The sequence below is a fragment of the Lepidochelys kempii genome, chromosome 5, assembly GCF_965140285.1.
Source record: "Lepidochelys kempii isolate rLepKem1 chromosome 5, rLepKem1.hap1, whole genome shotgun sequence".
NCBI classification, from domain to species: domain Eukaryota; kingdom Metazoa; phylum Chordata; order Testudines; family Cheloniidae; genus Lepidochelys; species Lepidochelys kempii.
The window spans coordinates 124,082,776-124,107,759 of record NC_136384.1 but is presented as its reverse complement, the minus strand read 5'-3'; positions in this window follow the sequence as shown (position 1 = coordinate 124,107,759).

The window sequence follows — 24,984 nt, the reverse complement described above, 5'->3', positions numbered from 1 at the left end:
GTACTTATTAATGAAAATGGCCAAAATGTGTCTGAATCAAATTTATCAATAAATATGAAAATAACTATTGCACACACTCACACTTGACACGAATTCTGAAACCTACATGTGCTTAACTTGAGACAGAGTGGTATACTGGCCCCGTTGAAATCCATGCCAATTTTGCCATTAATTTTGGTGAAGCTAGATTTTTCCCCACTAAGAATAGTCCCAGAGAAGTGAGACTTCCTCACAGTGGGTAAATGAAAGACAGTCCTATGTCTTTGAAGGGTTCAGGTGGAGTGCCCCAGGGGTCAGTCTTGGTGCCGATTTTGTTCAGCATCTTCATTAATGATCTGGAGGATGGGATGGATTGCACCCTCAGCAAGTTTGTGGATGACACTCAGCTGGGGGGAGAGGTAAATATGCTGGAGGGTAGGGAATATGGTCCAGAGTGACCTAGACAAATTGGAGGATTGGGCCAAAAGAAATCTGATGAGGTTCAACAAGGACAAGTGCAGAGTCCTGCACTTAGGATGGAAGAATCCCATGCACTGCTATGGGCTGGGGACTGACTGGCTAAGCAGCAGTCCTTCAGAAAAGGACCTCGGGGTTACAGTGGATGAGAAGCTGGATGAGAGTCAACAGCCTTGTTACCAAGAAGGCTAACGGCATATTGGGCTGCATTAGTAGGAGTATTGCCATGAGGTCAAAGGAAGTGATTATTCCCCTCTATTCAGCACTGGTAATGCCACATCTGGAGTATTGCGTCCAGTTTTGGGCCCCCCAGTACAGAAAGGATGTGGACAAATTGCAGAGTCCAGCGGAGGGCAACAAAAATGATTATGGGGCTCGGGCACATGACTTACGAGGAGAGGCTGAGGGAACTGGGTTTATTTAGTCTTCAGAAGAGAAGAGTGAGGCGGGATTTGATAGCAGCCTTCAACTACCTGAAGGGGGGTTCCAAAGAGGATAGAGATCAGCTGTTCTCAGTGGTGGCAGATAACAGAACAAGAAGCAATGATCTCAAGTTGCAGTGGGGGTGGTCGAGGTTGTATACTAGGAAACACTATTTCACTAGGAGGGTGGTGAAGCACTGGAATGGGTTACCTAGGGAGGTGGTGGAATCTCCATCCTTAGAGATTTTTAAGGTCTGGCTTGAGAAAGCCCTGGTTGGGATGATTTAGTTGGGGTTGGCCCTGCTTTGAGCAGGGGGTTGGACTAAATGACCTTCTGAGGTCTCTTCCAACCCTATGATTCTATGATTGGGGCTTTGGAGTATAAATAAAACTGGAGAAGGAGAGAACCAGGAGAGCCCAAGAAAAGAGTCCATAAAAGCCTAAAGAAAGCAATAGTGAGGTGTGGAAGGGAAGAAATAAGCAGGGCCCATGTGGTGTGGGGAGGATAACAGGAGTAGTCAGACTCCTGAAAATAGAAAGGGACATTTTCAGCCCTGGTGCAAGCAGGCTTTGTGTTGACTTTAGTGGAGTTGTGCTTAGCACATTAGGAAAGAATTAGGCATAAGGGGCAGAACCCATAGTACAGAGAATAGGTTTAGTATTGTTGTAGTGTAACCCACTGGTCACGATGTGTCGTGTTGTCGTCTCCCTCTGAGCCTAATCCACAAAATGTGTGAATGTGTTCTGTCCCCCCAGCTACAAGTGTACCCAGGACTCTGGGTGGGCTTGCATAGCCATTGTTGTTTGAGCTAGCAAGATGATCGAAGTTAGCGCCGGGATCTCTACAAGTGCAGCAGAGACACTTCTGACAGCTGTGTTAACATCCCCATAGATGGGAGCCATCTGGGATTTGAATGTCTGTGGGCCTTGTGTTTGTGATGAGCCTCCTCTTTTCGCTGGAATTACATGACTCACTGGTGTGTATTGCGTGTCCTGTAATATGCCCAGTCTAGAGATGATATTCATTTCCAAAGCCATAGTCTGCCTCTTTAGCTCAAGCTTTAGCAACATATGCTTCTAGGTCTAGAGGTGCCTGGTTCAATCCCCACTGTCAGCCTGAGATCAGGGTCTCACTGTGCTGGCCGCTGTATGTACACATGATGGGAGAAGGTCAGTTAGATGCTGCCTTCCCTGAGTTCATCCCTTCTTGAAGATCTAACTAAAAGAAGTAGTAGTCTGATCTAACTCCCCCTGAAATCAATTGGTCCCTTTAACAAATCTAATTTTATCTTTATTCTTTTCATTTTTGCGTGTGATGAGACTTGAAAAGAAACAACAAACCTGTTTTCTTAGGGGGTGGGGTTTTTTTTAAGCTTAAAAGCTAATGTGATGTGTTTGGGTGGTTTTTTGGGTTTTTTTTTGGTTTTATCCTGCCCCCTCCGCGCCCCCTCGGCCCCAGCAAAAGGAAGGTCCAGATTAGTGTTGTGATCTGAATCTTTTCAAGGATAAAGCTGGACAATCTATATGTGTGGAAAAGTGGATACTACGTGTATTATAAATGCTCGTTGGGCACATTTAATTTTTCTTTGTCAAGTAATTCTTAAGCTTTACGAGTGCTGTATACTGTCGTGCAGTTCATGAGGAGCCTCAAGTAGGCATTGTACGGATATGATATACAATGGCTTCAGATTCGTGAGTCCTATGTGGTAAGTCACACAGGAGGAACTGAACCATCCCATGTGAACTCAGCTCAGATTTAAAATGCACTGCTAACTGCAGCCTCAAACAAAAATGTGGGCATTGGCATATAGTGCAAAAGTTCACCAAAAACTTCAAAGCTAGTTTACAGGCAAAAGTATATCCTAGTGGATAGGGAACTGGAATGGGAATCAGGAAAAAAGGGTTGCTAGTCTTGTCTTGACCACTGATTGGCTATGCAACCTTGAGCAAATTGCTTTTATTCCCGTTTTCCCACACAATCTGTCTTGTCTATGTAGATTGCAAGATCTTCCAAGGCAGGCTCTGTTTCTGTTTGGTTGGTTGGTCTTCACGTAGCGCGATCGAGCCCCAGTCTCAGTTGCGGTCTTCAGATATTGCTATAATACAAATAACAAACCACTGCTGGTTTATGGACACTGGTGCGACTCAGCCCCACCTTGTGTGTTTTTGTTTGTGTTTTTTTGAAGTTTGTGCACAGTCACACGCTAAAAAAAATCTTTGTCAGCACTGAAACAAATGTATTGGCCTGGGAGTAGGGAATACTATGCTCCTTGAGCAACTAACTGTGCCTTAGATCCAGTAGAAATAACTTCCGGTAACCATCATGTAAAAGTTTCTCTTTTGCTAAAATTCATAGTTCTCTTCCTAAAGACCCAGATACTTCATATTTGGCTAACGGTGTCTCTTCTTGGCCTGTAACTCCCTTCTTCAGTAGCCTAAACAAGTATGAGGATTGATCGTGTAATGTGCGGGGTAAATAGGGGAAACCCATGAAATATTGAGCTAGACCCTTATGAATATAACCTACTTATATTCATGAACTACTCTGTTCATTCAGGTTTTCTTTTAAGCCCAACAGCATTAAGAAATGACAGCAGTATGTGTTAGAAAGCCTATTATCAACTTGCCTAATATTTCCACACTGTAATCACTCATCTGTCATCTCCTCAGTCAAATGTTAATGTGACATCTGTTGTACCTAATTCCAGTAACTATCAAGAACTTTTCTGCCTGCAAACAGTTTATCATAGTTATTAAATCAATTTGACATGGAATATGCTGTTTCTGTAAACATTGCAAAGTTATTTATTATGGGTAAAAATGTTTAAGACCGGAAGGAGGGGGTGGAAATAACCCTTAAAAGCTTCAGCAGGCAATGGCAACTTCTAAGACCTTTTGTCCAGGTGTTTATCTCTTTTTATACCTCGTAATCATCACTAACCTGGCCAATTTCATCTCTAAGAATGAGTGCTGGTGACTTTTTATAACTCCACATTAAACCGATGGAACTATAATTGCATTTTATTAATGGAGTCGGTTAGAATTTCATATTATCGCAGAGAAATGTAGCAATGGTAATCTGGGAACCAGGAGTTTCACAGTGCAGGCTTTCCTTATTATAGCGCATTAAAAAAAAAATAACAAACACAATGTTTTCATTGCTTTTTGACCTTGGAGCAGGACCGGACTTGTATTGTATTTGTACAGAGTATTTAAATATGCCTTCTGTGCTGTGACATTCCCCTCTCGTGTTTTCTGGACCGGTGATCTGCTAGGTCACTCCAATCCTTGACTCGGGGAGCCAGCCTTACCCTGCTCTGCTGTGAGAACCCCCACTCCCGGGCTGTTTACACACAGCCTCTGGCATGTAAGCTTCTTCTTGGATTGTGCAACCGAATGACACTAGCCAATATCTCCGGTCCCAGACACAACCCTAGGAACTTCCTTCTTGCAGGGTCCAGTTATACCCGCTGGATGCTGCAAGTTTATATGAGTTTGTCAATTTAACAAAGAAATTTATATGTACCAGGCTTGTTCTCCCAAGGGGAGCCTCTGACACGCTTTAAACCAAACACAGTGCTTCAGGTAAAATAAACAAACAGATTTATTAACTACAAAAGATTAGATTTTAAGTGATTATAAGTCAGGGGTCTCAAACTCAGTTTATTTTAGGACCAGTGCCAGTCCTCAAATCCTCCCTGTGGGCCAGTAATGTCACTCATGCTGCCCAGAAACCCCCCCCCCCCCCCCGAAACTCTGCCCACCACCTGCCTAAGGCTCTGGGAAGGAGTTTGGGTGGGGAAGGAGGTCTGTGGTGCAGGCTTTGGGATGGAGTTTGGGTGCTGGGTGCAGGCTCTGGACTGGGGCAGGGGGTGGGGGTGCAGGAGGAGAGGGTGGGATTGCAGGCTCTGGGAGAGGGGAAGTACACAACAGGCAGTTAAGAAGAATAATGTTGAAACTAGGGCTGTCGATTAATCGCAGTTAACTTATGTGATTAACTCAAAAAATTTAATCATGATTAAAAAAATTAATCGCGATTCATCAGTTTTAATTTCACTGTTAAACAATAGACTCCCAATTGAAATGTATTAAATATTTTTGGATGGTTTTTCTACATTTTCAAATATATTGACTTCAGTTACAACACAGAATACAAAGTGTACAGTGCTCACTTCATATTTATGACAAATATTTGCACTGTAAAAATGATGAACAAAAGTAGTATTTTTCAATTCACCTCATACAAGTACTGTAGTGCAATCTCTTTATCGTGCAAGTGCGTGTTACTGCATTCAAAAATAAAACAATGTGAAACTTTAGGGCCTGCAAGTTCCCTCAGACCTACTTCTTGTTCAGCCAACTACTAAGACAAACAAGTTTGTTTACATTTACGGGAGAAAATGCTGCCTGCTTCTTTTTTACACTGTCACCTGAAAGTGAGAACAAGTGTTCGCATGGTGCTTTTGTAGTCGGCGTTGCAAGGTATTTACGTGCCAGATACGCTGGTATGCCCCTTCATGCTTTGACCACCATTTCAGAGCACATGCTTCCATGCTGGTGACGATTGTTAAAAAAATAATGCATTAATTACATTTTGTGACTGAAATTTCTGGGGGGAGAATTGTATGCTTCCTGCTCTGTTTTACTCACATTCTGCCATATATTTCATGTTCTAGTAGTCTTGGATGATGACCCAGCACATGTTCATTTTAAAAACAATTTCACAAAACGCAAAGAAGTGAAATTTTTAAGGATAGATACAGCACTCAACCCCAAGGTTTAAGAAACTGAAGTGCCTTTCAAAATCTGAGAGGGATGAGGTGTGGAGCATGCTTTCAGAAGTTTTAAAAGAGCAACACAGATGCAGAAACTACAGAACCCGAACCACCAAAAAAGAAAATCAGTCTTCTGCTGGTGGCATGTGACTCAGAGGATGAAAATGATCATGTATAGGTCCACACTGTCTTGAATCGTTATAGAGAAGAACCCGTTATTGGCATGGATGCATGTCCTCTGGAATGGTGGTTGAAATATGAAGGGACATATGAATCTCTCTAGCGTATCTGGCACGTAAATATCTTGTGATGCCGGCTACGACAGTGCCAGGTGAACACCAGTTCTCACTTACAGGTGACATTGTAAACAAGAAGCGGGAAGCATTATCTCCTGCAAATGTACAAACTTGTTTGTCTGAGCGATTGGCTAAACAAGAAGTAGGACTGAGTGGACTTTTTTCACAATCGTGCGATTTGGATTTTTTTTCCAATCGCACGATGGGTGGTTTTTCAATTGCTTGACAGGCCTAGTTGAAACTGAAGAGAATCTATCTAGGTTGGTCTATTGTATCTAGGTATTTAAAATATTCACAAAAAGAAAAGGAGTACTTGTGGCACCTTAGAGACTAACCAATTTATTTGAGCATGAGCATGCATCCGATGAAGTGAGCTGTAGCTCACGAAAGCTCATGCTCAAATAAATTGGTTAGTCTCTAAGGTGCCACAAGTACTCCTTTTCTTTTTGCGAATACAGACTAACACGGCTGTTACTCTGAAACCTTAAAATATTCAGTCACCATAAAGTGCAGGCACAGAATAAACTCTCCGGAGAGCCTAAATTTTGTATCCGGATGTTTTTAGAGGATGTATTTAGGCTTATATAATTATCCAAACCGGGAAGACTATATATTTTCCTTATGGGTACAGTAATACAAATAATAAATTATATATTTTCTACCCACACTGTTTCTCAGTTAAAAAACATCCTCATAAGACTTTGGCAATGTATTTTAAGTCTCCCTGGTAATATCTCAAATATTTCAGGCCAGCTGGTGTGAACTGGCAGGGTTCCACAGAAGTCACTGGAGCTCAACTAAAGGATGTTACAGTGGCATGATTTCAAAATACGTTGATTTTAATTATTTTTATTCTTTTTCACTTGAAAGAAAAGTCTATATTTAATATACTGAAAAACACAGAATACTCAAAGTTTAAGGGCCCAGTTGTGCCACTCCTAGTCACAGCAAGGAGTCATTTACAACACCAGTAGTCCCATTGAAATCCAAGAGTCTGTTTTTTGTAGTAAAATACTGTTCAGTAAGAGTAAAGGTGGCCACGGGAGCCCTAAAATATCAGTTTATTGCTATAATTAAACATATAGCCTTTCTCTATTTTTAAAGAAACCATTGTTAATTTAAGAGTTTATTTTCAGATATAACATTCACTCAATCTGCAGCCCTTTATTTACATACCTAGTGGTGTTTTGTCAAGCAGGAACGTGTTTCGAACTGTAATACGCACCATCTTGATTACCAAGCTATGGAACCTCTTTCCTCTTAGCACCCGTATGCAACAGAACAGACTCAATGTGAAGTCTTGGCTCCCATTGGGGGGTGGGGCGCTTTGCTATTGACAGTAATGGGGCCAGGATTTCACTTGGTGGTTTACTGTTTTGAAAATACCTTTTGAAGAAATAATTGGTAACTGTTTTTTTTTTAAGTTCAAGAGTATTTGAGGGGAAAATAAGATGTCAAGTAAATCAAACTATACTGAATGATCTAAGGCAACACCTTCGGGTTAACCAAAGAACACATTTAAAAAGTTAGTGTGAAAAATGCATTAGGTAAAACCTGTTAGCGAACACACTTTTAAACACGACATGTTTTCCCAGTGTGGGCGTTCCCTAAGGCAGAGTAGGGGCTGAATCCAAAGCCCGCTGAGGCAAATGAAAAGTCTGCCTTCAGTGGGTGTTGGCTCAGGCCCTTACTGAGGTAGGAGTGGCATTGCAGTTTATTGCTTATGCCATAGATACTTCATCCTGGCAAAATAATTTAAGATAACCCTCGTGGTGTGTGTGTATTTTAACGAGGTGTATAAATTGTTGGGGTGATGGTGCTTACATAGTTTATGGAAGGAGAGTGTGATTTTTATAAAGAATTGAAACGTGTAGTTTTCCAGGAGTTGGGGAGAGATAAAGGGACTTTATGCATTATTAAAATGGAATATAAATCAGTTGCCATGCAAATACCTTAGGACATGCCATTTTGAAAGATTTGTTGCTAAAGATGATGTTGTACATAGTATTGATAGAAATATCAACCTCATAACGTGACTCTACATTTCCTTACATTTTAGAAGCTAATCTACCATTCTTGCAGTTGTTTATTTTGCACAATTTGAAAACAAACCCTCATGACGAACGCTCTATTTTCGGATTCGTGGGAAAAGAGACTGTCATACACATTTTATGGCTAGTGGCATTGCTTTAACGTAGGTTGTTTCGGCTGCAGGCTGTGCATTCGCTCGAAGATCTGTCATTTTGAGTACATTTTTAATGTTTGCACATCTATTTGTGTTAAAGCTGTCTCTATGCAAATAAGGATTGAGACCAGAATACAAATGGTTTCACAAATTGATTTCTTTAATTAGACTGTATTTCATAGCCCCAAAATAATTGACAGCTCAGAGGATAGGAGATCAGCATATTCAAATGTCCGGTCCAAATGAACAACAATTGGGGTAAAATTTCCAAAAGTGCCTCGGCAGCTGTGACAGAATGCGTAAACCGTGCGTTGGACAAGAAAGCGTTCGTTAAGGAGGTGGTGTTGGCTGCTGTGGGGAAGTAATTTAGGGTACATCGATACTGCATCTGGAAACATGATTCCCAGAGCAGATAGATGGATATACACTAGGTCTACCTGAGCTGGCTCACTAAAAGTAGCGGTGTAGACCTCGAGAGTATGGGCAGTGGCTCAGTTTGGTAGCTCAGGTATGTATCCAGAGCATCAGGGTGGATTTGTACTTTGGCAGCTAGCCTGCCCCACCACCCATCCTACCCTGACTACACTGTTGTTTTTAATGTGCTAGCTGAAGCAGAGTTAGCGTGTGTCTGTCTACCTGAGCTGGGAAACATCCTGCCAGACGCAATGTAAACATCCTCTTAATCTCACTGTGCTTCCTTTTCCTCCTCTACAAAATGGGTATGGCCATTCTTCCTTTTCCTACCCTTTTGTCTGAGTCCTCCATTTTGATTGTAAGCTCTTTGGGGCAGGGACTCCATAATCGGACATGCCAAACCTGCAGAAAAAAACTCAGAAATTGGGCTTGTTTTTGGCTTAATTGGCTTGTGAGTTGCTTTTTGGCTAGTTTTTGGCTTGTTGCGGTGGTTTTTTTTAGATAGGGTCCTGGCAAGCAGAGTCAAGGGGGGAGAGTCAGGGGTGCACAGCAGGCCCACCACAGTCCCAGACGGCGTGCTGGGGGTGATCTAGTCACATAGAATGTTGGTGTTCTTAAGGACTGGCTTGTTTTGGCCTTGTTTTGAAATGGGATTAACTTGATTTTTGGCTTATTGTGAATGTCGGGGCGCTTATTTACTGCATGAAAGTTGGCAACTGTGTCCATAATATGTATGTACAGCACCTAACACAATGGAGTTTGTCTTGGTTGAGAGGCATCTACTCTACAAATACTTAGATGAGAGGTGCTATTGTAATACAATAATAATGGGTAGGTTGTTTCTATGTTTAAAAACAAAGGGTTGTTGGATCAACAAGAGAACTATATATGGCTATATTCAGACATGGTGATCCAGGCTATTCTGTCTCTCTTCCCCCCCCCCCCCCCAACGTGTCTCTTTTCACATTCAGAGCAGAGGGAAATACTTGACACTAGTATCAGATCTGGCTGGTCACCTGCTTCTCTGCATGTCCCTAAATTTATTTGGCAATTGGCTGTATGTCCTCGTGTAGGGTAAATAGCAGCTTTTGTGAAACTGAGAATCAATAATAAAAGAGCCAAGCCATAATTCAAATAAAAAAGCAGAAATAGCAGTCAAAAGTCTATGGCTGGCCATGAACACCGACCACAGCAGCATTCTAAAGCAGTAGGAGATGCTGCTGTCTCACTATCTTGGTAAGAGAGTATCCGGATACAGAATACTGGATGGGACAAGTCCAGAATACTGCCATTATCTACAGACTATTATGCACCAAAGTTCTGATTACTCATTCCATTTTCATTACAATTGTGCGGATCTGAAAGAGAGATAATACGGCGTTAGCCAGTTTCATGGCATTGATTGTAAAGAAGGAATGAATGGCAAAAATTTTACCTGTTCACACTGCAGGTTTAAGGCTAAAGCCTCCTCGTCCTCCAAAGAGACAATATTTTAGCATCCCTTGATTTTTCAGCATATTTTTTTAAGAATAACTTCCATTCTACTCTTTTCCCCAACCCCCTAAATTTAGCCAGGAACCAGACTTTTTTATTTTTAAAAGACAGGATGGAATCTCTCAGTTTTTGTAAAAGCACTGTTAGGTATTTTTCCAAATTGTCTAATTCTTTTCCTCACTATTGTTTAGAATAATTGAACAGACTGAGAATGCAGTGTTGTTTTTCCATTGACTGCATCCAGCATCTTGTTTTTATAGGGTCATTCATCACTGAGGACAATAGGGGCTGGTGTTTGTATCTGTGTGTATAGCACAAAAGTCTTGGTCAAAGAGGAGAGTGCAGGATAAAACACTTCCACCAGTTCTGGTGTATCCACAGTCACCTGCTAGGATGTTCTTTAAACCCTCTATTGATGTTCTGTGGGTGGACCTGGGGAATTATGGCTTTGGCAGGAACCAAGGGGCATGGTCCACATGTTAGCATATGCTCCTCTTGAGGCTGCTGTAGCATCATAGGCATGTGTCATGCATACTACTATTAATCCTTTGTGGACATAATGTTCCTCTGTGAGTAATCTTGGGGGTTATGGCTTGAAACACATTCACAATTAATGTTGCTTTTGCAGTGTTCATGTACTGTATGCCCACTTAGTGGGGAGGAACAGAAGACTGAAAGAGTTTTTAGTACTAAAAGGATCCGTGGAATTTGCATGGGAAAATGAAATACACAAATGCAAACTGTAAACAAGAGAAGAAAGTGTGGAAAGTCCAGTTATGGGCCTGCTGCAGTGATGTGAATTACACTGACATTGAGATGGAGGGAACCAGAGCCAAGGAGTTCATTTTAGTGAGGGTGAAGTAGGGTGGGTAACACAGGATTGGAGGGAAGCTTGGGGACAGGTTTTGAGGAAGATAAAGTGTGTTTGGGGGAGGAGGTGTTGATGGCAGAGAATGAGGGATAAGAAACCAAAATTAGAAAGGAGGTGTGAGGGAATGTTTGGGGAGAGGGAGGAGTTCACAGCCTTACTAGTGGGAATGAAGGTGTAGGAGGGGATTTGTACTACTGGGGCCATTGGCAAGACGGGGTAGGGGAGCTTGCAGCATTAGAATGGCGTATTCCCCCTTGTCACCTCACTCCATTCTACTGGCAGTTGCGTGCCTTACTGGAGCATATTGCATACTACTTATACTCATCGGAGTAGATACATGGAGGGGAGGGATAGCTCAGTGGTTTGAGCATTGGCCTGCTAAACCCAGGGTTGTGAATTCAATCCTTGAGGGGGCAATTTTAGGATCTGGGGCAAAAATTGGGGATTGGTCCTACTTTGAGCTGGGGGTTGGACTAGATGACCTCCTGCAGTCCCTTCCAACCGTGATATTCTACAAAGCCTATTTTAGAAACCATCTGCTGATGAGCATGTCTAGCATCCAGCTTGATCCCCTGTCATAAATATAAAGGGAAGGGTAACCACCTTTCTGTATACAGTGCTATAAAATCCCTCCTGCTCAGAGGCAAAATCTTTTCACCTGTAAAGGGTTAAGAAGCTAAGATAACTTTGTTGGCACCTGAACCAAAGTGGCCAATGAGGGGACAAGATTCTTTCAAATCTGGAGCGGGGGAAAAAGGCTTTTGTCTGTCTGTCTGTATGATACCTTTGCTGGGAACAGATCAAGGATGGAAACCTTCCAACTCCTGTAAAGTTAGTAAATAATGTAGATAAAAAATGCATTAGATTTTCTTTTGTTTTTTGGCTTGTGAAATTCAAATTTGGCTTGTGAAATTTGGCTTGTGCTGGTGTATTCCTGTTTTTGTGTCTTTTTGTAACTTAAGGTTTTGCCTAGAGGGATTCTCTATGTTTTGAATCTGATTACCCTGTAAGGTATTTACCATCCTGATTTTACAGAGGTGATTCTTTTACCTTTTCTTTAAACAAAATTCTTCTTTTAAGAACCAGATTGATTTTTCATTGTTCTTAAGATCCAAGGGTTTGGGTCTGTGTTCACCTATACCAATTGGTGAGGATATTATTATATATATCCCCCCAAGCGCTACCAGGAAAGGGGGTGTAGGGCTTGGTGGGATATTTTGGGGGAAGATGTCTCCAAGTGGGCACTTCCCCTGTTCTTCGTTTAAATCACTTGGTGGTGGTAGCATATCAGGTTTTTAACCGAAGCTGGTTCCCAAGGCAAGAAAGAAATCTGTGCCTTGGGGAACTTTTAACCTAAGATGGTAAGAATAAGCTTAGGGGGTCTTTCGTGCAGGTCCCCACATCTGTACCCTAGAGTTCAGAGTGGGGAAGGCACCTTGACACTCCCTGCCCCGCCCCACCCCACTTTCCTGCCCAGCCATGATGAGGCTGGAGTGGCTTTTATAAACTGGTTTTGTATGTCTGAGATGCGTATTCTACCTTGTAGCAAAGATGAGTCCCCAGATCACAGGGAACAAGTTCTGCTAATACGTTCTCTGGATACTTGATGTCAGACTATATGTTTTGCATTCCTCTGCCTGATAATGGGTATGTCTTTTACAGCTGAAACTGTATCAGTAATAAATGTACTAGCCAATATATTGCTACATTGTGGAAACTTGTTTCATAGTAGGACAGGGATATGTCCCATGAGATAACTGAAGAACAACCTTATTCTGTATGAGGGATTACTGATGGAAACAGACGTAACTTTAAAGAAAGCTGTACTTACTGCTAGCTAAATTGAATCTACTTTCACAGAGGCTAAAACAATCACTCAAGGATCTACAGACCATGGCCAAGCAGTTAATTCATTAAGTGTACAATCTGAAGACTGGCATAGGACCGGCCAAGAAGAATGAGGATAAACCGAGTACAGTACATACGTTTAGCAAGCACCATGCATCTCAGCATCCTCCAATATATCAAGCAAAGCTGTGTTTCCAAGCTGCATTCCATGGATTTACACTGCACTTAGCTGGCTTAGGGTACGTCTTCGCTACCCACCAGCTCAGCGGGTAGTGATCTATCTATCGGGCATCGATTTATCGCATCGCATCTAGACGCGATAAGTTGATTCCCGAATCAACGCCTGTACTCCACCTCGGCAGGAGGAGTAAGCCGAGTCAATGGGGGAGCCACTGTGGTCGACTCGCTGCCGTGAGGATGGCCAGGTAACTCGAACTAAGATACTTCGACTTCAGCTACGCGAATAGCCTAGCAGAAGTTGCGTATCTTAATTCAAGCCCAGGCCTTAGAGACAGTACAGCGATAGGCTGTGAGAGAGGAAAGAAGTCATTAAGGCCCCAATTCAAATGTATACACTCAGCGTGCCAGAGCTGGCCCTTTGGGGAAAAGAGTGTGCACTGGAGCCAGGCTTTGCCTCACTGCATCGTAATCTTGTTCCCAGGCTCTCCAAGGCCCTGATCCTGTGCCCCTGAAGTTCAGAGTTTTTTTCCATTGACTTCAATGGGAGCAGGAGGAAGCCTCAAATAGATGCTTGTCCCCTGGCAAAGGTTTGTGGCAAAGCCACAGTCACATTCTGAATAAAGCCTACAGAAAAATGGATACTGAACACAGAGGAAAATGCACAACAAGATTTAGAAGAAATGTAAATTTGAAATAAAGGAAAAGAAATAGAAGAACGAGTAACAAGGAGAGAAATTTAGCATCTTATCAGGGATGAATTTGTTTAAGTAACCTGACGTTTTCAATACTTCCATAGAAAGTACTGAACGTTGCTGAGACATACAATGGAACCAGTTTTAGAGTAGCAGCCGTGTTAGTCTGTATCCGCAAAAAGGAAAGGAGGACTTGTGGCACCTTAGAGACTAACCAATTTATTTGATCCTAAGCTTTCATGAGCTACAGCTCACTTCATCGGATGCATTCAGTGGAAAATTCAGTGAGGAGATTTATGTACATAGAGAACATGAAACAATGGGTGTGACCATACACACTGTAACAAGAGTGATCCGGTAAGGTGAGCTATTACCAGCAGGAGAGCGGGGCGGGTGGGGGGAACCTTTTGTAGTGATAATCAAGGTGGGCCATTTCCAGCAGTTGACAAGAATGTCTGAGGAACAGCGAGGAGGGGGGATTAAACATGGGGAAATAGTTTTATTGGAATCAGTATTATTCAAATGTAATAGCACCTGTGAAGCTCATTCAGATATTTGAGGCTTAGGATATATTTAGGTTATGTTTGACAGGTAGGAAAAATGTGTTTGAAATACAATGTGGTGCCAGTGGATTGTATTACAGAAGGCTTATGAAACATGGCTGATCATTATAACCAGAAAAAAAAACCTACTTTATCAATTAAAAAAAAATAAATAAATACTACCGTAAAATGCGTCTAATTTTGGAAAGCATCCCATAACCATTTCTTGTCTCTTTATTTTCTCATTATTACCTTTCACTGGAGTTGTGTGTGTGTGAAAAATAACATTTTTTTGTTTTTTTTTTCCATCACAAGCAAACACTTATCGATATTCTCAATTACCTCAATATCTTCGGGAAAAGTTTGAAAGTCATTGTCAATATCCTCTTCCTTCATCTGAATCATGCAACAGCCACAAGTCACTTAATCATTTAGTTTGTCACTTCCAAAATTGTCCTTTATCTGTTTGAAACCAGTCCTCTGAGATAAAATTATATTTTCTCATCTCTCACATGAGACCTCAGTAGCAGTAGACCTAAGTGGCAGTAGTAGATTAACTTTGTCCTGAATTTTTCTGTTGATTCTCTAGGGTAATTCACTTCCATTTTGGCAACCAAATGAAGTGATCCATAGTGATCATGGATTTATTAACTCAGCCATATTTAGCGGTAACATTGTAATGGAACGGCTATCTCATTCCTGGGTGCCTTCTCTTTACCCATGCTAAGCAGCAGGGAAAGGATCTACTCAGGAGAACACACCTTTGCTCAGTTCAATATTCAGCTAGCAGAGGGCTCGATAAGCCCTGTGATACAGGAAAAGGATCTGGTATCCCCATTAAAGCTGATTTTCTGACTCTAACTGCCATGTAAAACTTTCAATTTTTGGTGAAAAATTGAAAACTGAAATATTTCAATACAAAAATACTTCTGCGGCCCTACTGTCAAGAGTCAGGCCCTGCAGCTGTGCCTGTTCCATACTCCTGACACCCTAATGAGCCAGCTAGGTTGCCTGATGGACTGTCCTGGCTGAGGAAGCTAGCAAGCCCATTCTTAAGCTCAGCAGCAGTAGCTTGCTTGTTTGTTCAGTCGCTGGCTGCTCAATGCACATGCCCTTGGACTTTTTGGCTCCCTGTGCTCCTCTCTCTAAGCCCTGCTCCTGCTTTGCTCTTCCAGGGCTGTAGCCCAGATCCTACCATGAACCCAGTCTTGTTCCTGCCCTGTCACTGCCCTGCTCCTGTCTTCCCTGACTCCTGGTAATCTGCCTCTGACCTTTGACTCTGACTCTGTTTCGACCCTTGACTCAGGCATTTGGACTCTGACCACTAGGCCTGCCTGCCTATGACATAACCGGGTCCCCTGACACTTGTGACTGTTGTAGATCAGATGCATCATGCCCCCAGTTTCCCCCAGGCTCCCAGGTAGGACTGTATCTTCATCATGCACCATGATCTCTCCTCATGATGCAGGGAAGCAGTTGAATGACCGATTCCCTGACTATGATGCATCATGGGAGGATGTAGAATAGCTGCAGAGTTGTGCCTCTGGAGGAGAATGGGGACAACAAATTACAACTCCAACGTATACCAGGGTGGGGTATCGAAAGTAAAATGTTCCAGTGTTCAGCCACAATATATCAGCTTTTGGCTGTAAGCTTATTGGTTTTCAGGTGTTTGTTTTTTTTAGATGAAGAAACAAAATTTTATGCAGAATGCAGACACACTTCACAAATTTCTCATGAATGGAAAATTGTTTTTACATGAAAAGTTGGATTTTGACAGAATGTTTTATCCAATCCTATCCATTGGGTCAGGAGAGAGATTGCATGACAGCTAGGAAGCTGACAAATTCCTCTGTAAAAGGCATAAACTGAAGGGAATAAAGGAGAAGAAATGGCAGCTCAATTTTTTCCTAAGTAAGTTTGCTTTCTTCTTTAAATACAGAATGGAGTTATTACTGTCTCTCAGCTTTTTCTGCTTCATTCACTTTCATATAAGAATGAAGTGAAAATATCTAATCACTTGATATCCTTTTCTCCGTTAAGCAATTATCTTTCCTAGGTAGAAGTTCAAAAGAGATTTTCAGTAAGATCCACTTCTGCACTGAAATAAAGGGTCACATCTCCCAGCGTGTCAAAACTTGTGTCTGTTTGCTGCTTTTCATAAGCAAATGTGAAACGGAAAACAAAATTTTTAATGACTCTGATAAGGGTTGCTATTCATCGGAATGCATCCGATGAAGTGAGCTGTAGCTCACGAAAGCTTATGCTCAAATAAATTGGTTAGTCTCTAAGGTGCCACAAGTCCTCCTTTTCTTTTTGCAAATACAGACTAACACGGCTGCTACTCTGAAACCTATTCAATGCCAGTTTCAGTAAATGGCCAAGCACCAGTTCTTATAAACTGGGATTGTTTCCATCTAATTGAATCTATTTTTCCCTTACTAAAACCAAATAGAATGCATCAACATTACTCAATGGATGTCCGGTAAACTATCTTTCTACAGTGAATGAAAACAAGCAGGCCCTAGCTGTATCTTAGAGCTAGTCAAAAACTGGTGGGGGAGGGGAGTTTACTAAAAAAATTAATTTATTGGTAGAAATTCAAATACCAAAAAATTAAGCTTAAAAAACTGTAATAATATAGCTGTGTGGAAGTAGATAAAGGGAATTTGGATGCAGGCCTCTGAAATGAGCAGGAGTCAGGCTAACTCTAGCTTTAATAACGCGAGATTTGCAGAAGCGGGGATAGTGCGAAGTGAGTGGGAAAAGAACAGAGAGGGGCTGTTGTGACCTTGTATTAGATAAGAATCAAATGTAGACTATAAGAGGAAATTGGTGAGAAAAATAAGATGATATGAAGGAATATGTATAAACAATATGCAGCTGTTACTCATTATTGTCTGTAATAAAGGTATAAATGCTTGCTCTAATTGTTTATCTTGGAGAGACCTGCCTAGATGGGGGAAACCCTGTGTCTTACTGTACGCTCTTCCACTGTGCAATTGCTTGAGATAATCAAGCGTATCTGACTTGCTGCACCCAACCTGAAGAGTGAGAACTGTGTTTTTCTCTGACAATGTGGGGGCTCGCCCAGGATGGCAACGCCTGCGGAGACAACGGCAGCTTCTGTGGACCGTTCCCCTTCGAACCCCGTGGCACCACAATAGAAGTAAGAGACCTTTGGAAATCTCTATTGGGGTATCAGAGGAGGGCTGCCCGTGAGGCCGTCTGTCCCTTTTGGGCTTACGCCATCCAAACTTATTGATTGTGCAGCAAGATCAGATGCAGAGCGGTACTGGGGATTTGTTTGCCGCCCCCAGTAAGGTTAATGCATTAGGCTATTGCACCGGTGCTGAGGGGTTGTTAGCACCTCAAAGGTTGTATTAAGTCCGGACATAAAGCATTAAGGTTATTGTACAGGAGATGCATCGTGGTGTGAAGATACAGAGGACTTGGGGTGTGTGTGTGTGTGTGTGTGCTAATGTGAATGAGGGCCACTGAAAGACGCCCAGAGCTCCCTGCAAAGCTGTAAGCTCGTGACCGGGGATATCTCTAATGCAAGCTCGGTGGCTGCATCTTAGTGGATCGGTAAAAGATCTGATCCAAGGCGGCTGTCTCTGCATGACATGACCAGCGAAGGGTCTGCCTGGGCCTAGAATTGCGTGACCCCATCTCTCCTCCCCGTTTGAACCGCTGACTAGTCTAATCACCTCACCGGAGGCAATTAGAGTATGCGGCATCGTCTCTCTGAGACTAGCCGACGCTCTTTGCTGAAGGGGGAGTAGAAGGGTCGTGGACATCCTGGACGTCCTGGACATCCAGGATAAATCTTTCCTGTATGAGTGCCTGAGAAGAGAGAGAGAATTCCTTAGCTCATGAGCTGCTGGGCAGACAAGGCACCTCCCCTGGTGTGTGTGATTGGAAAATGGGTGGGGGACAAAACCAAGGTTTTTTGTCAGGTTTTTTTTTACAAAAATCTAAATTTTGCACAGAAAGTAGAAATATATCATGGAAAAAAAGTTTAACCAAGACCCCAGTTCTCTCAAATAATGTTGATGGAAAAGTTTTGACCTGCTCCATTAAATCTTTCAACACAGTTCCTTAGACACCATGGTCTAGTGGAGAGACATCTGATCTGTGACACAAGAGACCTAGCTTCTAGCCCCCTCGCTGACTTGCTTGGTGACCTTGGACAAGTCACTTACCCTCTATTTCTACTTCCTACCCTTATCTACTTAAAGTGTAACAATGTTGGAGCAGGAATTATCTCTTATAATGTGTTTGTACTACACCTAGCACAATAGGATGCCAATTTTACTTAAAGCCTCCAGAAGCTACAGTAATATAAACCACAATAAATCATTTTTCTCTTACTAGGTGAAGGAAAATAGGTGTTGAACACAACTCCTTTATTAAATCTGTTTCCTATGAGAGCTAAATGGTAGTACTATGAAGTGTTAGCCACATAGGGAGGGATAGCTAAGTGGTTTGAGCATTGGCCTGCTAAACCCAGGGTTGTGAGCTCAATCCTAAGAGCACCATTTAGGGATCTGGGGCAAAAATTGGAGATTGGCCCTGCTTTGAGTAGGGGGTTGGACTAGATGTCTTCCTGAGGTCCCTTCCTGATATTCTATGGTTAGAAGTTGTCTATAATTCCATCCCTTATACCATATAAATGGAATTGGGGACGGGGGGTAAAAGTGACACATTCCCACTCAGATGTAACTTTTTATTCTGATTAGTCCCCAGAGAAAATGAGTCTGCTAAACTGGATCAGCTCTACTGTTCTTGAGCTGAAAATAAATGGAGTCAGTGACATTACAGCTATGCTTCTTGCTGCTCTCCAGTAGAAAATGTAATTAAAGAGACAGGTCGGCCTGGCTACAGTTCATTCTCTCACCAAAAGAAATCATGAAAGCTCTAGTTCAAAGCTAACAGGGCTAATTCTCCTTTATGCTAAGACCCCTTTACAACACTCTGTCAGTGCAAAGAAGTCTCCATGTAGGTGTAAATGCCCACCCACATTACTCTGACACCCACTTTAAGGCCCCTTTGCATTGTTCTGGCAGCGTACAGGGACCTTACTACATGAATCAGACCCATAATGTTTAGTGATTTTATAGCTTTACAAGCCTGATCCAAATCAATTAATGGAAAGACTCCCATTAATTTCAGTTGACTTTACTGAACCTTGGATCAGCCCCTATATAGCCATGATTCAACACGCTGTTATGCAGGTGTATAAATGACATTTAAGTCAATGGGATTTAAAGCACATACTTAAGGGTTTTGCTGTATTGGGATGGACTTGAGCATGTGTTTGAAGTTAAACGTGTTCAAGTGCATTGTTGAATTACGGTATAAAGAAGTCGTTGAGCTACTACAGAATGTATTAGTATAATTTCTAAGTTTTTTCCTCTTGGGAAATAATGCTAAAGATTAAGTTATTAGTGTGTAGTAATATTTTATAGTGATAGTTTCATAGCCAAAAAGGTTAGATACACATACGTATTCTTATATTCAAGCTGCATCTTGAAAAATGCTATTAAATTCAATAGAGGATGATAACATTTAAACCAACATATAAAATGTTCCTAAATAAAAGGGATATCCCTTTTATTTATAAGCCTGCTGTTCATGACCCTAATTTATCATTAGGCACCAAAGTTTGAAAATTTTGGCCTTTATAGATCAAATATTTCTCTCCCTCAGTAAGTTTATCCCAATGTACTTTATGGAACGAACAAAAAATAAAACAAAGTGCTTACTAACTTCTGTGCAATTTGGGCCAGATTCAGGAAAATGCAAACGTCTATCCTTATTCAACGCATCGTTTAAGCACCTGAGTTCAATGGGTTTGCTCCCTTTTTAAAAGTTAGGTAAATGGTTAATTGGGGCCTAAGTGCTGTCCAGAATAGGACTGTGGTTTGTTTTGGGTTTTTTCAGAACAGCGGTTTTAGTGAGAACACACAAACTCATGACATTCCATTTGTAATACATAAAAATACCAGTAAGTAGCAAGGATGCCATAATACTGAGCACAAATAATGAGTAAGAAGTGCAAAAAGGGCCAACAGTAACAAAGGAAGCAGTGGAGATTGCAGAAAATATTTTCAGTGCTTGGGAAACCTAAGCAATTGTAAAAGGAACAGTGTTGAAATGCTATTCCCATTGACTTCAATGGCCTTGATGCTAGGGAAAAAAGTGTATCCTTAGCACATGTTAACAAACGATACCTTTTTCCTAGTAAAGGCAAAGCTCTATAGTTTTTATCTACTGAAACATGAGAAAATTACAAACTGCCTTGCCTTCAATTGCTAACACAAGATAAGAAGAAACCTTTTATTCCTAGTGAAGGTAATCACAGAGGCCAGGATTTTACTCCATGCATTTTCCCTTTTCAGTGGTCATCCTTTAGGTGTTACTTGTTAAAATTAGTACTTTTGCAAATAACTCTCAAGCTAATTACTTGCAGCATTATAAATTATTATTTTTCCTCTCTCTTAGTTTGAGGTTTGAGATGATGAATACAGGAGTGAATGGGCTATATTTATTCATGCTGTAAATGCATTGAGTACAGCTGATGGGGTTAGGCTGGTGTTTTTGGTTAGATCACTTTATTTTGTAATGAAAGTACAAACAAGAAACAAATTTAAAGTGGATGTCAGGATTATCAAAATGGGAGGGGGCAGCAAAGGAAGGAAACACAGCTTCATAAGAGAAAATATAGAATTATGATAAAATTCATGAACACCATGGAAAAGCAAAAAAAGAAAAAAAAATGGAAAAACCAGTCATTGGCTATAAGGATACATCAGAAAAAGAACAAGCTTTAGCATTGTGATATATAATAAGTAACATTTTTAAAGACCATATTTAGACCTAATTTATTAGTAAAGCATGTTTGTACAGGGCCTAGCACCATGGGGCCTCAATCTACAAGTAATAACTAGGGCTAGCAAAAAAGTAGGCATTTTCACGGGGCGGGGAGCAATCAGAATGAAATATTTCTTCATCTCATTTGAATTTTTTCACTTTTTTTTTTTGTGTGTGTGAAGAAATACAAATATTTAGTTCAGTTTTCCTCCCCTTTGCCTTACCTCAGAGGTCTCCACTATAAAGAAGCCTAGTCCTAAATGCTCTTGAGCTGACATGTTGCCACTTTCGCCCCTGCGGTTCCTGGTAGAGCCCTGTAGCTCTGTGGATATCTGCTTTATATCCATGTATGTCTGCATCCACAGATATACATTTTGTATCCACCCAGGGCTGAACAAAACTTATTTATCTCCTTCTAGTGACCTGTCTTACTTTACAAAGAACATAGTTTTCAATGTAGATAAATAATTCCTTAAATATCATAATACATACATTTCCCAATGATTGATGACCGGTAAGCTACTGTCTTGCAGTAGAAACCTTACATGCCACCCTTTGGCAACCTTATGTTACATTATAATGTATGTCCAATTGCTGCACTGTAATGTTATTCAGAAGACAAAAAGGTGTCTAAGCCCACAGCTCAGTGGATCCTGGGTATCCAGTTACGCACCAAGTCTTAGTCTTAATGTCTTCCTAGACCAATTTTGTTTAGAGATGCATGAACATTTTTATTGCTGGGGGCGGGGTCATGTTCTGGTCAGTTTCAAAAGCGTAGTACCTTTTGCGTATCTTTTGCTCTCCGCTGAAAAATGAAATGTTTCTCTCCCACACATGTGAAGAGCCCTGTTTACTGCAGAAAACAGGTGATGTCTCCGGGTACTGCTGTGGGTTCCCCCCACCTCCTCCAGTTGGAATAAATGTGTGAACGTTCTTTGTTTTTCCTGAAGGAAATTTAATTATTTTCAATGGGGTGGGAGAAATATATGAAGTGGGTGAATCTTTTAACAAGCTCATAAATTCTTGTGATATTGGACATGATATGGAATCCAAAAATGCCATAATTTAAAAACCCCAAGGGAAAGTATCTATTCACATCATTCACAACCGTGAATGTGCAGCTAAGTGCTATAATTCCTAGGACATGGGCAGAAACTCCATTGATGGCAATGAAACTCTGTATGGGCACAACAGTTCACCTGCATCCTGTCAGTTACAGAATCTGGGACTTACATTGATATCTTATACTCCGCTTGAATCTGTCCACTCCACATCTATGTGAAAGACAGAATAAAATGAAGCAGGCATTCTCTGAACAGCTGTATACAAAAAAAACAATACAATTTATGTTATGATTAAACAGCTCTTCAGTGGAAATGGTGTGAAGCATCATCATATAAATCAAATAAAGTTTTAATGAGCACAATATTTCTACCTTGAGTCACCAAATCACACTTGTGCTGGCAAGCAGGTATAGGAACATGTACATTGCAGGAATTTATCTATCTCAGAATTAAATTACTCTTTTAAATAACTGTCTGTTCTGAAAAATCATTTCATCTCAAAATTGCAGAGGCAGCTGCAAATAAATAAACCATACAGCATTTTGTACTTTGGAGGATATTTGCTTACTGCTTATCTGTTTTAATTTTTCTTTTTTAAAGGAAATGGAACAATTTTTAAGCAGACTTTGGGCAGATCCCCAGCAGTATACATTATCTTAGGTGCACTGAGTTGAACGGAATTATGTTATTTTATACCAAGTAAACTTCTGGCCCTTTGACTACAAAATATCACAGTTACTTTATTTTTAACTGTAGAAGGATCAGTTCATACGCTGACTCTTGCATATGAATGATGTGAGGAAATGAAAATCTCTTGTGTTAATGATATTAAATGAAAGATAAAAGATAATATAAAACATAATTCATCTGAATTACTACTAATAAATCAGAAGTCCTTATGTTTCCTTGACAGTCAGTTAGTTTTAGGCAGAGTTTTTAGTGTTTTAGGCAGAGTTTTAGTCAGTTAGTTTTAGGCAGAGTTTTACCTTTCATATGAATATTCTTTATATAAGAATTTCTATTGAAAATTAAAAGAAATTAAAATATAGTGCTATAAATCGTGTATTCGTTTATATGTGTATATATAAATGAACTAAAGAATGATTAAAATTAATTTCTGCAATAAATAGTGTAGAGCAAACGCCAGTATGATAGAAGTATTTTAAAAGATATGGTGCCGATTGCAGCAGTCCTACCTTTTATTTTATATGGAAAATCAATCTATGCACATGTCAAACCTTTATTGCCTTTTTGAAATTAAAATGCATGTGTAGAACTGTCAGCATAAGAGGAAGAAACAACATCATGGGTCCAGGTCTGCAGGACTGGGTTGTCTCTAGCTTTGCCAATCAGGCCATTCGTGAAGATTCCTGCTTCCTCTCCTTCATTTCTGGTTTCTGTGGGGCCAAACTTCCATACACTTCTTTCCAACAAGCAACAGTATGTAAAGTTCTCAGTTCCGGTCCAGAGCAGCGATTGACAGCAACTTGGTCACAAGTATGTTTCTGGTAGACAGGAGTAAAGTGTTTCTTTACATCTTCCCACTGATCCCACTAGTGATCCAAACAGCTACAGGACAAGAGTTAAGTCATACTATTTGTCCCAGCATTGGCCAGACAATAATGGTATATGGATTTCTTGGATCTCTCACAGAAAACTCTGTTTCTACTACCTGTATCCATGAGAATTGCTAACCTAGGAAGAGACTATGATCTCACTTCCAAATCCAGTTATTCCACCTCAGGGTTTGTATCACAGATCATTAACCATTTGTACCTGACATTAGCCAGGGAAGTATAGGAGATTCTTTTGTAGTCTAGGACCAAAAGCCACCTGTTCTGAAAATAACGGATGACAAAAAAAGTTTTCTCTATGCATAATAGATATCAGTGTGGTTTGCATCCACATCTTTCTCTTTGGGATTTTATGTACAACAGAAAAGGTACTGACTTGTTTGTTTGTTTGGTCTCCTATCAAAGTGCAGCTATCTCAGTGTATCAGCTACCAGTGGGCAGTTTGTCAAAAGATTTCTTAATTGTCCGGTTAGTTGCGTCTTGCTGGTCAGAGAATCAGTGAGACCTTAACATAGGGCTGATAGACCTACCTCTTCAGCACAGAGGAGGGTGCTGTTGTTCCAGCTGTTGCCAAAGACAACATCTTAAACCAGTTATAACTTTTAAAAGAGTGATTCAATCTCTGACTTTGCTCCTTTCATCATATCCCACAGAGACAAAGTGGTCCTGTGCCCTCACCTCAAATTAATACCAAAAGTTGTGTCTGGCTTCCACTAGTGGAAGTTGCACCTCCCAGAGTTCTTCTAAACTATAGACTAAGCACACAATGGGACACAGTAATACAAGGGTGTAAACTATACGGGAACGACTGAGTAGGTTGAGCTGGCGGGGAAGTGAAAGAAAGCACAGAGTAAAAATCTTAAGTGACTCAAACTGCATAACAGGATCTCTATGGATAGAGATTCCATGCTTGAACAATAAGCATATAGCTGTACGAATATATTGCCGACCGCTTGACCAAGATGCTCATGATGATTGTGAAATGGTCAGGGAGATTAGAGAGTCTGCAAAGGCGGAAAACCCAATAATAATGGGAGACTTCAGATATCCTCATATTATGGGGAACATGTCACATCAGAAAGGGATGCAGAGATAAAATATGTAGACACATTAGTGACGACTACTTAGAGCAGCTAGTCCTGGAACTCACAAGGCGAGAGGCAAGTCTTGATTTAGTCCTAACTGGAGCATAGGATCTGGTCCATGAGGTGAATACAGCTGAACTGTCTGGTAATAGAGACCATAATGTAACTAAATTCTACCTCCTGGTGGAGGGGGGATGCCAAAGAAGCCCA